Source organism: Bombus vancouverensis, chromosome 15, assembly GCF_051014615.1.
Source record: "Bombus vancouverensis nearcticus chromosome 15, iyBomVanc1_principal, whole genome shotgun sequence".
Lineage (NCBI taxonomy): Eukaryota > Metazoa > Arthropoda > Insecta > Hymenoptera > Apidae > Bombus > Bombus vancouverensis.
The window spans coordinates 11,570,406-11,584,594 of NC_134925.1; the positions used below are offsets into that span (position 1 = coordinate 11,570,406).

General features: G+C 38.6%; 2 protein-coding genes across 7 annotated transcripts in view; one reads left to right on the forward strand and one right to left on the reverse strand.

Annotated features, from left to right (window-relative positions):
- LOC117160516 (glutathione S-transferase 1-1-like) overlaps positions 1–14,189 on the forward strand; it is a 157,410-nt gene that overhangs the window by 111,964 nt on the left and 31,257 nt on the right. The window lies entirely within an intron of this gene.
- Positions 1–14,189, reverse strand: part of LOC117160460 (cyclic GMP-AMP phosphodiesterase SMPDL3A) — a 49,719-nt gene that overhangs the window by 29,241 nt on the left and 6,289 nt on the right. The window contains exons 1-2 of one of the 4 annotated variants that reach the window (XM_076624896.1): positions 12,494–12,908; positions 11,251–11,889 (exon numbers count right to left, since the gene is read on the reverse strand). The exons of the other annotated variants lie outside the window; for them this stretch is intronic. The gene's annotated coding sequence lies outside the window, so the exon portion shown is untranslated. Of the gene's footprint in view, positions 1–11,250; positions 11,890–12,493; positions 12,909–14,189 lie in introns of those variants that run through there. 4 annotated transcript variants of the gene reach the window in all.

Genomic DNA, 14,189 nt, shown 5'->3' on the forward strand with positions numbered 1-14,189 from the left:
TGATTCGATATCAGGCACGCATCACGAGCAATTAATACTCGGTTCGTTCGTTCATGCTTATTCGTTGGAACCTTTTTAATGAAATTGCTGAAATTTTCCCGGTGAAGGTAATACGAATCATGGCCACGTTCGGATATATTTCAATTACGCGACACACGAGTTGTAACAGCTGTTAAACTTTTCTCTGTGTTTCTCTGGGTCTTAATTTTAATTTTTCACTTTATTTATTTTTCATGGAATTTGTTATTTTCACGGACAGTCAGAGTGCGTACATTGGTGCACACACGGCCGAATAGCCGTTAAATGTGAAATATTGTACGTTGAGTAATTTATTTAAGCGTTGAACGCCACGTCCTCCGTTTATTGGGTGACGTTTTTTCATCTAAATAGGCAGGTCGTTACGAATAATTCGCTAAAGTTTCCGTATTAATTCAATAGTAGCAAGAGTATTTAACGGTAATAACGCGTAAAAGCGTAGGTATACCAACGGTTACGAACAATATAATATGCAGAGTGTCCCACGCAAGTAGGACGAGCTATAGCTCTGAAATGATAGACGATGGAAGAAATTTTCACAGCGGGTAGTACATGGTACGTAACGTGTAAGTGGTTTATAAACCGTCTATTAAAATATTCGATACAGTTAAGTATTAAAAAGTTAACGTAAGGGGTGTATCGACCAGGATCATACGTGGCGCCGGAATACTTTCGTTAAAAAGAAATTATCGGTCGAAAATGCGGGCATTAGTGCGAGCGCATTAACGTTAAATACGCACTTTTGCTGAAATTTTATGACATCCCGAACACGAGACCGAAATTCGAGCAATCGTGTACCTAGATGACGCATGATCTGCGATAGACGGTTGCACGAACCTGCCCACCTTAACGAGGTAATCGAGCAGAAATGAAAAATTGCGACCCGGTCAAGTGGATGTGCAGGCGGTAGCCAGCGTTTTTTGTTTAATCTCGTCCGTGGTATGATTTGATGGCCGCCGACCTCGTCGAAATGGATTTTAATACGATCAAGAATAAAAGGAAACGCGTATGATGAAAAAATTTCAATTCAGAGGTGGATTTTCATTGACACTTGATTACCGAAAATGAGATGTGCCTGTTGATACAGCTAAAAATTATTCTATTTTTTAAATTTATTTCACGTTCTTTTTCCTTCGTTCTCGTGCATTTAATTTTACAAAATCGGGGTTAAAATATCTTAATTTAAATTAAACGCAGATACTTGATATTTCCGATATTTTTTTAATTAGTAATTAATAACATTCGATTAATATTTTTAATTAATCGTTTTTAAGCATAAGTACCTTACTACGATCCCCTAAAATATAAAATGGTGCATCTGCTGGTGTACAACAAGTATATAGCTCAATTTAAAAAATAGGGGTAAAGTTAACATCTTTAAAGCGTCTCCACTTCTAGAGCAGTCACATGCACCACTCGAAACCATTTTAATTCTGCCTAATGAAATTTTCGTTTATCTTCTACCGTTTGAACGCTACGGCTTGACCCACTTACCCGAGACACCTGTATATATCATAAATATCAAGAAACGTATAACAAATTTTAAGGGTATAACTCTAATGATATATATTTGAATATCTTTTACGAGCGTAAGGAGAGATTAAATATTTCGAACAGCGTTGAATATTTAGTAATCTTGTCTTATACTTCTCGTTGAACGACTGGAAGGATGGTTATAAATAAATTTGAAGATCGATCATCCGGATGATACGAACGTTGTAACTTCCAAGATTTACGTAACTCGCGCAATAACCGTTCTCGCGTGTTTTTTATAAATTTTCCCTGGCGAAAGGAAAATGCTAAGTTATAACGATAAAGACTAATCGACGACGGCACAAGTAGGGATTAAGTCTTAATATACAGTGTCGGGCAAGATTAAACAGAAAATTAAAGCTGCGCAAGTTGCAAAGGGTGATACGAAGCGTGTTTTTTCATTTTGTCTCTAGAGCGTAAAGGCTTGTATCGTCTAAATCTCGATTACGAAGTAAAGCAATGAAAGCGTGCGGCAGTTACTTACATCTTCATGCACTGGCATAAAGGGTTGAAAGCATCGTAAACAGCTTGTGTTGTAACAATATTTTTCTATCGCTTTTACAATTTCGCAAAATGTTGCTCGGTATAGTAAAATTTTCTACCGTAACTCGAGCTTTTTCAACCTAAGTCGTATCGACGATGCAATATGACTTATGGTACATGACTACATATATTTAGCGTAGTAAAGAGTAAATCTCCATGTAACTTTTAGACGGTGCATAATTTAAAACATTCAAGCTATTCGCGTTAATAAGAACCCCGGAAGTATGAAGATTTATTTTCCTTAAAAATTCTAAGTTACATCTTTCAATTAAACTTCTTCTGTTAATTAAAAATTTCATTTAGGATTTTTAACTTAATTAAGAGTTTCCTTTGGAATTTATAAGATGAGTATTCATTTTCCTTTTAGAACCGGTATAAAGTTTTCTCCTATATAAAACTGTAATTTTTTTGTGTCACAAACAAGTAGGCTATATCGTTTAATCTCACGCGACGATTGAAAAATCGGCAGATTGTAACAGAAGGGCAGAAGAGAGTGGCTGGAGCGGATATGATAGATCGAGATACAGTTTTTAGCAACCAGGTAATTGATATAACTTGTCAAAGCAATTTCCGTGAATTGTGCGACAACAATTTCTATCGTCGGTAAAAACTGGTGTAATTCGTGTCGCGTCGAATCGATTGCGTTATAATTATATAGACGATGTATACTGGTAAACGTACGTCTGACGTTGAACTGCGAATCGAGGAGTCATTAGCGAGTCATCTTATGGAAAATAATCGTCCTTCTTATCGCTCAGTTAACCGGAATGAAATGTCTACCGAACGACCTCGTATCACGGGTGAAGGGGTAATTATTGATGCTTTTCTCGCCGATGTCGCGATGATATATAACATGTATATATACTACACAGAAAATAGAGTTGGTGCAAGCCTGCAGCTGACAAAGCGTCGTTCTTGTTATTCACAATTAAGGGAAATGAATCAGGTACAGTCAGCCGCGAAAGTCTACGTGTACATCACCTACCGCATTTTGTGCATCTGCCTCAGCACGTTAAGGTTTCTAATAATAAGAAAAAGGTTATAAAGCGTTGGGAATTCGAGCAAAACGTGAGAAACAAATTTGGATGTAGAGACAAATTTGAGCAAAGCCCAATAAATTACCCTTAATCTCCTGTTAACCTCTTACAAGTTGACCTTCTTTCTTAGTTCTTGTAATCCTCTTACCAAATTAGCAAGTCAATCACCTTGCTTCCTCGGTCAATCTTTCACCATCAAACTGTTGTAAATCATTCCGCAACAGGCACTAATTATCTGCTTATAAGTCGAACTTTGAATTCGACAGTTCTTTCGGTGCAATCGACGAATACGAAATATTACAATTTCGCTTTGGACGTCAATCCGAATGCCTGAATGTCGTAATTGCCGATGGGTTAATAACGTATTTCCGGTAATACACGATTTCTCCTTGATCAGGAACGCGCGTCGAGAACGATTATTTATCGGAATGTCGGCCATCGTCGCTGCAGAGAACGAAGCTCTCTCTCTCTCTCTCTCTCTCTGTCTCTCTCTATCCATCTATCTATTTACCTATCTATCTATCTATCTATCTCTATCTCTATCTCTCCCTTTCCCTATCTTTCCCATTCTCTCCTCTGTCTCTGTCTGGTAATCCTTTGGTCGTGGGCACCGTGAATCGGCAGAGGATCACCGGTATTCGTGTAAACGGAAAAGCAGAGAAATTCCCGCTGGCCCGCAGCCGTGGCCCGAAATCGAGCTTTTAAACCGATACTTTTATCCAGCGATAGTGGCGTAGAACGAATCTCGAATCTCGCTGGTAATCGCGGTGATGCGGTTTCAATGCGGGGCGAATCGGGCGAAGGGAGAGGAACAACGCCGACCGTCATTTGCGCCCGTTTCACGAAATTTCGGCCGACCCTATACTCCGGCGGCTGGAGTCGTCGGTAAATTTGTTCGATGTTGTTTGCGTTCCGTTCGCCAAGAGAGAGGGATTGTTGAAAGTGCGGTAGGTTAAAAGCGTTGTTTGATATTTAGGACTTTGTTGGCCTCGGACGAAACCGCACGGTAAATATGCCACGCGAAAGGGAAGGCATAGAAAACACGGGGCGAATATTCGAAAGAATTGCAAAATGATACGAACGTAAAATACAAAATATTTCTTGTCAACTGTTGATCGACGTAAATTGCGAAAAACACGTGCGAGCACTACGTATACGTGTGTATATATAGTGGATATAGAAAGTATCGGCAAGTACTTTCATCAGATTTCAAATTTCATTTTCATAAATGATGCGAAATTTACGGGGCCATACGAAAGTACCGCTAAATAATACTTAAACTCTCGATTTCGGTATAAAATCCAAATTGTCCTGTAAATATCAATCGTACGATTCTCCACAAATTATGTAATCGTAACTTTATACGTGATTCGATAGAAATCTGTTCGATAATTGCGCGCTCGACAAACGGCTACACTAAACACAATCGCATTTTCCACTCGCATGTCCACTCGATCGAGCCACCTTGTCACCACTCGAAAAACGTGCCACTTCCGTTACTCGTTCGAGCCGATTTGAAAAAGCAATTCAAGCAGCCGATCTCGCGCCCGTGTCCACATTCAACGATAGATCGCGTGTTTTATCTGTCGCACAGTTGCTCAACTGAGATGACAAAAGAGCAGGGTGTATAGAAACGGGGGCGGAGATAAACGCGTCAAAAATTTCTTGCTCGTTTATGCGGAGATCGCGTGTCGTCGTATTGCGCGGCTTAAACGCAGCCTGTCACGTGAGAGTCTCTCGAAAGCACTCGGTAGCACGCTTTAAATCTGGCAAAAATCGAGGGTGAGTCGGTTTTCTCGCCTCTGCAGCCGCCCTCTAAACAACGACTATCGTCGGCTCACGTGACAATTTCTTAACTCGCCGCCGCGTACGCCAAGTTTTACTACCGGTCTCAGCCTGGCTGTCTCCCTTTTGCGCTTTACGACCGCCACTTTGCGCGCCCGCCCTCCCTCGCCATCCTAAAACTCTCTATCCTTCTCTCTTTCTCGGTTCGCCAACCCCTCGATCCAGCGTCTTTTATGCGCCATTGGCTTACGTGCCTCCCAAGTTTATCGGTAATTGACCTTTGCACCCTGCTCGAGAAACCGCATCGGCACGCGGTTCATTTGCAACCGCTCACCGTGATACGCTGAAAACGTGGAAATTTTACCGATACTGGCAAGAAGATGAGCACGGATAAATCGTGATTTATACAGGACGATCGATCGATCGAAAGAACGATCGTAGTACGTTTTAGTCAAAGTTAAGTGGACGGTAAAGTACGATTTACGGTCCTTGTCGATCGTGCGAATACACATAGATGGAAGAAAACGTAATAGCGAACTTAAACAACGAAACGCGTCAAATATGTTTTACGTTATCGTTATCCGATATCTCTATTCGATTATTCGTGCTAGGTATGTTAAGCTGCCTTTTTATACCGTCGACTCTGATTCATCATTATCATAGTCTATCACATTCCGCTTATAAAACAATTTATCCGCGTGAAATCCACTCGACACGAATCAAAAATATCAGATTAATTCCTCCCGAGTTCCAAGCGAACCCACCTCGAGGTAATCTCTGAAATCTTTCTTTATCAAAATTTTATCAATTTCCATCGCGACTGTTCGCGATTCTATTTAACCGCGAAGAAGCATTGCCGCGGGCAATGAGATCTTTCCATTCGTGCGAGCTTTCGTTTTCTCCCTTAAAACCCGGTTGCTTCATCCTTTGGTTCGTTTTTCAGGCGCAACCATCTGTATTTTCTGGCGAGGAATTCTTACGCTAGCCGCGTGGTTCTTATCGACGTTATGACTTTCATGCTCGTTAAGTTGGCCCGTCGCCAATCAGAGACACACGTATAGAACGCGCCGGTGGGCTTTGTGCGGGTAAACGGAAGTCGTCAGAAACTTCCAGTTGGCACTGAGCAGCCGAATATCGTGCATGCAATTACTCGCCGCGCAAACGACAACAGGCAACTTCGCGCGTACAAGTTGTTGTCGTCGTGGTAGTTTCACGGTACGTTGCCTTCGAAAACATTCGGCGACGGAATCGAAAATCATGGCGAGAGCGTAAAGTACGAAGGGAGACGTTATAGAACTGAAGTTAAAAATTACTGGCTCGTATACCAATGTAATATTGGTTGTAACGAAGACACAAATAGAATAAAACTTGTATTATACGACTACGTTTTATGATTTTGCATCTTTCTTGTTCCGTCACACCTACCGCTGCCAGTGGTGCATTAATATCAAGAACAAAAAATCGATTACGTGGCAGTTACACCAGGTTTGTGAATTCTTACGTGCATAATACAACAAGGTCATAAAGTCGTTTAATATTTAATTCGTAATTTAATTCGACGTAATCTTCGATAAAATGGCCGTGACATCTTATAATAGTAAATCTGAAAATAGTATTGCAATAAAAACTATGTAATATTTAACTAGAATATATCTTTATTTCTACAGAAGAATATATTTACTTGTAAAATAACTTTACTTTATCAATGTATTCGTTAATCGGATTAATAAGAAAATAATGTAGAGAGATAATGTTTGTTATAGGTACCTACTACAGGCATTCTGTTTTTCTTTTCTTCTTTTCTTTTTTTTTTTTTTTTGCTGTTCCTTTCTACGTTCAATTAAGCAAAATATACGACTCGTATCAATTGCGTGACTTAACTTAATACAGAATGGGTAGCAGTTCGTGACAGGAATAAAAGAAAGGTGATTTCACAATGGCAAATCGGAAGTGCGGAACAAAGCTATTTCATGCAAGATTTTATTCTTGAGACAAATTCCCTTTTATAATTGTGACTCGTTTATTTCTGTTGATAAACACTGGCGAAACTGAAACTAAAAATAGTGTAATTTCTCTTTGTACACTCTGCTCGTTGTAAATGCACGCTGGAGATCGAAAATATCAAATTGTAGCGTTATTATTAAAAGGTGTAATCACGTGTAAATCGATCGTGTTTATCGTTTGCTTCTAATCGTTCATTGTAATTCAAACTCTTGATTCTTCTGCCAATATTGTTACAATTATGCTGTGCATGTCGATTCTACTAGTTAAATGTTTGTTTTATAATAAATTTGAGAAATGCAGAGGCTTTGCAAGAATTAGAGAGAGAGAGAGAAGTTACGAAAATTTAAAACGTTTATATGAAGTTAATGAAAAGTAAAGCGTTGTGCTAACAACGTACACTGCACCAGGTTGATCTATAGTATGTGGTATAACTGTTAACGTATCTACAAGAGACTGTCAAGCTACAACGTAGTAAATTAAAATTAAGCGTTCAGGAACATGAACTTAGATTCAAACTTGTTACATAATTTTGTATAAACATACCGAAACAAAGTAGCTGCGATTTGTTTTAAACGGAGAAATAGTAATTATTTAACTGCGAGAAAAACACTGATTAAAAAACGAGATAAAGGACAAAAATCGGTGTTACCATCGTCCGCTATTGCAACTTTCAACAACTTCGTTTTATCGAGATAGTGTTACCGATTAATCAAAGACATCGTGAAATTATTCGTACGAATACGTTCTGACGACAGAGCTACCTAAACAAATGACGCGGTTCTCGTCGGAGATGTTCAACTTGAAAATGATACTAACACGACGCGCGAATAAGTCACGACAGGTCGTGCAATTGTCTCATAGGGTCGTGGTAGATCTGAGAAAAATGGAAGAAGAAAAAGAAAAGGAGAAGGATAATAGAGGAGATGCGCTCGATTCGAAAGAATCATGATTAGAACACGGATTTGGTGCACCATTTTACAGCGAAATACCAGCAAACGAGTTGGAAGGAGGAGCTGCAAGCAGGCCGAAGAATTTCCTGCGCCGCATTCTAACACGCCAGAATCTCTATCTATACTGCTTCCTTTTAATGCTACTCGACCGCTAACGCGCGGCTAAAAGTGTGCAATCGAGGCCATAGTTCAAACGGAAACGAATCTCGTTCGATTCCTAACACCTGTATTCTTTTTCGCCCCCTTACATTCCACGTTTCTTTCTTTTCCCTCCTGCTCCTTCTCTTTGTTCTTCGGTCTTTTCTTTCGATCTAGCCGTTTCGTTTTTGAAAATTTCCGCAGCGGGTAATCGTATTCAGCGATTTCCTCGATGTATTCAACGGATGAAATCTTCGAGCAGGACATTGTCGCGAATTGCAGAGCGATCCGATTGAATCGAATTCCGGAATGGTAGAAGTTCCACAACACGATTTCTTCCGACGCGATGCCCGCAACGCAAGATGCAAGAATATAGTTAATTTTTTTTAGGAATTTGCCGTTTGTCAGATATCGACCCACGATCGAACTGTATCGAAAGTAATAACAGTTACCCGGGTTTTGTATGGAAATGGGTTAAGTACCAGACATATAGAAAAAAAACGTTCGTTGCTTATTACACGAATCCTGTGATAATTTGTGTTAGTAAAGGAATTTGTCAAGGTGAACCGATGAGAGGTGAAATTATAAATTATAAAAGTAGGAATTTGGCAACAGGAGTTTATAATAAACCATTGAGCTTTTACAGCCCATTAAAGTCATTAGCAAAACAAATTATCACAGCTTGATCCACAGCTACTTTGTTCGTACTTAAAGTTATATTCTTCGATCGTGCAAAAATAGATAGACGACCTTATAGTCCTTTAATTTTTGAAATCTCGACATCTATAAATATTCCCAAGCTATTTTCGAGAATGACGATGCAGTGCCAATGCTCGAACTGCGACCACTGGTAATCATATTCCGAGAAGAGATAAAACGTTGCAACACAACGTATATCAAAATCGATATGCACGATGTATCAAAATTTTATGAAAATCGATAATGCCTAAGTATTGGTAATTCCATCCAGCAACGCAACACCTCCTATCATAAATCAGCTCCTTGACCACTCGACGACTTATCGATATGTCATCCTCGTTTTAAAAACCTGTCAACCGATCACAGTTTCCCTTTCCAGTATCTTCGAAAACAGATTTATACTTTTCCAGTATCCTACCAATCGCTACTTCGTATACTCGTAATTTGTTCGCTCGTTTTCTCATCGTGTATCGTGGAAATTTTCATAAACCAAGAGTTCGTACATTTTCTACCGTATCGCAGAAACGTTACGTAACTACGATTATATCGATACGGTAATTACAACGATACACCGGGCCAAGCTCTTCCACGATTTCGTGTCAAAGATTTTTTGCTTCTTATAATGATCCTGCAAATACGAGTAAAAAAGCACGAATTTGTGGTATGTAAATATCGATCGGTTAACGACACTGCGATAACCAAGAGACGAAAAAGAAGCGCAGGAGCGTAAGCGACGGAATCGTCATAGCAGATCGTTATCACGTATAGACCATGAATTAGAAAAAAAACGCATTAGCATTGCTGGTATCGTGTCAGAGCATTAAAGAGGCTAACTGCCGTCTCGTGGAATATCAGGGAAATATCGCCCGCTTGGAAAATTTATTTCACAGTCATTTCGCGTCATTTTACTAGCTTTATTACCGCTCAAGCAATACTGTAACAAGAATTTCATGATACGAACGAAATATCCATGTGATATTTTTCAAAATCAAAACGTTTCGGTCGAAGGCGTATTACTTTTACGATTAGGGGGGAAACTTAATTAGTCTTTTAAAGCCTGTCTTCCGCTGAATAGCAATTGACGTGTCACACTCTTAGCACTGACCAATGCACGAACGCACATAGTACCTTTGAAGAATCTTTGAAAGACCTTTCAAGGATCTCACAGAGCGTAGTCGACGGTTTTAAGAGACGCGCCTGAAAATTCATGACCTTTCAGGATTAAACAGTGCACTTCGCCGTTTATTAAAATTTCTACGAAGATACACGTGCAAAAACAGGCAGGCAAAGCACAAGTATAAAAGACCAAAGTAACTAAGGTAGAGAAATTGTGGAATAATTTTCCAAAATTAAATTGAAATATATATAAAATCGTGTGTTATTAAAGTTCAGAAGCTTTCAGAATATTTTGATGAAAAACTTTAAATTTAGAATTCCTGCGTTTCGAGCATTACACTTTGTATTAATTTTACCTCGAACATTTATTATCAGCTAGACGCCATAGCAAAAAGTAGGAATGATACGATAAGGGATAGGAATGATAAAATAAAATTTTTGAATAAAAGAAAAGGTTAATAATAGTCGCTAAGGATTCAGAGAAGTATGGAACAGGATTTCTCTCCGTCGTAATATATTTAAATCAACGAATGAACGTTCGAAACGAATGAAATAGGAAGAAACTAGTTTGAAAAGTCGAAGGTGAAAGAATCTAAAAGAGAATAATACTGAAATTTTTATTTAAAGTAAAAGAACGAAACAATTCTTCCTCGAAACTTTTTAATATAAGTTCGTGAGACTATCCTAAAGGACATGTGTATCGATAACCTTTTTTTATTGTCATGCAATATAAAAGTATATTGTATCAAATAAGTCCTGTAATAAAGTAAAAATAAATTCTCCGAGTCTAAATTTGATCATTTAGACTAACTTTTGGAATATTCATTTCGCATAGAATATTTTATACAGAGAATAGATTTCTGGTGTCTGGCGAGTGTTTTAAATAATATACTCGTTTACGACACACGAACATACGAACGTTTAGCCGCAATTTGTTTACTTCATCGTTTTTACTAAAATACGTGGTAAACGATTCGTTTCAATTCGATGAATAATTTTCTACGTTAGAATTAAGCTTAAGAATAGCTTTCGTTTCGACGTTATTAAAGTGGTATGGTAACTGCTTGATTTCATTGCATGCATTATTGATTCAACGATTTGTCGTAGATAAATCTGCTCGCTGCAAAAAATTAGCTTACGTATTTTTAATGATAACGTGTATCTAATCAAAATCGCACTTGCCTTCTATTACATTATGTAGAACAACAATCCCATATATTATTCGCATATCTATGCACGTCGACGTGAAGAAGAAAGTTGTTTATTAACGTGGAAAGATACATGTTTAAAATAATTTTAAAAATGCTTGCAACCCTGAATATGCTTTATTTCGATAACAAGTACAATTGAATTTGACAACCATAAATTATATAAATAATTTCTCATTTGATATTATAATACCGACTTACCGTAATTTTTTTTGCAACAGAACATCTTTCTTTAGTCAATTTGTTCATTGAATTCGAAAACATTTATCGAAGCACTTTCTTCGCTGGAAATTTACGAATTTATACAACTGACGATCGAACGTTACGGATAAAACCAAGAAACCAACTGGCACACGAAATCTCTTCTCCTTGTCCAAAAGCGAAGACACAAGAGCGAAAACGCGTTTCAGCAAATACTAGTGCAAGGCAACCAACAATCGCTGGCAAGTCAAATAAGCGATCGAGTTCAGCAAATATTGCACGCCGTAATATTTGAACAGCGTGACGCATAGGTGCGTCCCATCCAAGATAACGCGATCAGCGTTAACGGAAGCTCGTCAAAGTGCACGAGCATACACGTTAGACGAAGCAGCGTTTAATCCGAACCGATTCATAATTGATAAGCTGTTTAGAATTTCTTCGTAAGCAGTAATTTCACGTAGCCGACCTTTGTTGGTTTATGGCAGGCAGAGATATCATGGCCCCTGATGGTGTGCTTCATTGCAGCGGTTATCGGTTGCACGCCAAGTTTATACGCGCGGATTGCAGGCGCGTCATCGGTGACAATCTATCATAATGTCATCGCATTGCAAGACAAAGCCGCTCGCATCTCTGCCGACACTTTAAAATACAACAGCCGAAAGTCAGAAACGTATATACGTTGACACCTTTCTATTAAATGAATATAGAACACAAAAGAGTATGTTTTATGAAACTGAAAAAAAAAAAAAATCGAGTGAAATAGAATGTCGAATGCAGTTGGACGTAGGATCACAAAGGGTTAATGGTTGTAAAGATTTATCTCTGGTTGGTGTGAATTGGTATAACTCATGTTGTTCCCTATAACGTGAAAGGTGCCTCTCTTGGTGCATGAAAATCGACTGTATTTTGAAAAAATAGAAAAAAAATTGTATTTTTTCAAAAAATAAAAAATACACGGTGAATGATTTGAAAAACTATTTCATGGAAAAAAATCCGTTGAGACGGCTGAAGATAGATTGCTATTAAATCTGTTGGAAGTAAATTGCTATTAACGTTCTAAAGCACGAATCTCTTCTATTAAACTGACACATATACATACTTATGCATGAATATTCCATATACACGTACATAAATGATATCAAGGTCCAATGATACTAACAGCATAGCCAAGGTATGTAAAAGGTAATGCAGGTTTAGGTAATACATATACATGTTAATGCGATATTCGTAACAAGTGTATCACCTAGTAAATCGTCCTAGCGTTGATTCACGAGAATCAAAGTTCGACGTCACTCTTTCCATCTCCGTAGCATTTAGTTACTTTCTAGCGTTATCGTTACACGAACGATTATACATGTATTTCTTCTATCTTGCGTTATTTTGATAAAAATCTTTACTGAAAAGTAGCTTCCTCTATTCAGCAATGGTACGATTAAACAAACGATGCACAGCTTTCTACTAATATTCGTTGATTCAAGATATGTGTGATTAATACGAGATGTATTTTACCAGGCGGAAAGTTTTGATCGTTCAACAAGCGTTAATTTCTGATTCGTGCACGTACTAACTTGGCCGTTTCGCACTTGCGTTTCTTTTTACCAGTGAATTTATTCCTCGAACGTGGCCTGCTTTAGCGACAGATGTATACTGGAGACTTACGTGACCGTCTACGGCTTCTACGTTGATTGTGCGCGCCAGCTCGATAATTAATGGTTACTTTTAAGACGTTCTAAAACGCGTCAAAAAGCCGCCGAGATATTCCCTATGATTTACGATGTGCAAAATGTAGCCGCTGCTAGGAGTTCGTTCCGTGACGTGCGTGTCTTCGACTCTCATTTGCATGCGTCTATGTATTCACACGTATGTACGTATATGCCAAGATCACCTGGCTACGCGAAGCTCGAGGTATTTCGTGAAACGCTGCGAAAGCTCACATTTGTAGAGTGGAAGAGGAAGCATCGAAGAAAATGGCTAAGACAGAAGACGTTGAAATTGAGAGATCGTTGATTCTTCTATCGGAAGAATAGTGGTAAAAGCGGAAATAGTGGTTCCGAAGAAAAGCGTGGTTGTAAAGCCTGTTCTAGCAGTTTCGAATGCGAGAAACGTAAAGTTCATAGATCTAAACGCGAAATAAATACGGTTTATAAATTATTTCATGTAATTACAGGAACGAAAATTACCGTATCCGTGGACCATTTCGAAGACGTTGTAATTAATGTTATTTTGCAAAATCGAAAGAATGATACTAGTTAAATAGTTACTTTTTGAGCAACTGTCTTAATAGACCTTCGTACACTGTGTAAAATTACGTTAGAACTACCTGCCATGAAAATGTATGACCATATTTTACAACTATCCACGGACACGTAGAAATGCAGAGAACATAATTTACACAATTTCATCTTGACATTTCCCTCTATTTGTAACTGTTTCAAAGGTCTCGCTCGTGGGAAAATGTATCGCTTCGACAAATAACGAACTATGGCTTTGTTTCGTGATGTCATTGGAAAGAAATTCTCGATTCGACAGTTTATAATCGAAGAGCGCTTTCGACGCTGTGGAAATGTATTAGTCGAAAGACGAATAATTCACGTACGAATCGTAACGGTGATTATTCTTCTTCCCCTTGTCCTTACTTTAGAGACGTTTCAACCCCCTCTATTCAAAAGTATTCGCCCTCTTGTAATCCGGATCGCCAGATGTCTTTTCACCTTTTAGGTTAGCAGCAATAATTATTGTACCTTTATGTCTCATTAAATCTATGTCTTTTCTCTTAAATCACTCGCCTGCTTGCTCGCTCGTAATTACGCTTCCCTCTAATCATTCTTTCGGATTCCCCTTCCACCACCGCGCCTCTCTTTTCTTCTCTTCTCTTCTCTCCTCTCCTCTTCTTTTCTCTTCTCTTCTCTTCTCGCGTTATTCAGTCTGCTCTCCGCAAA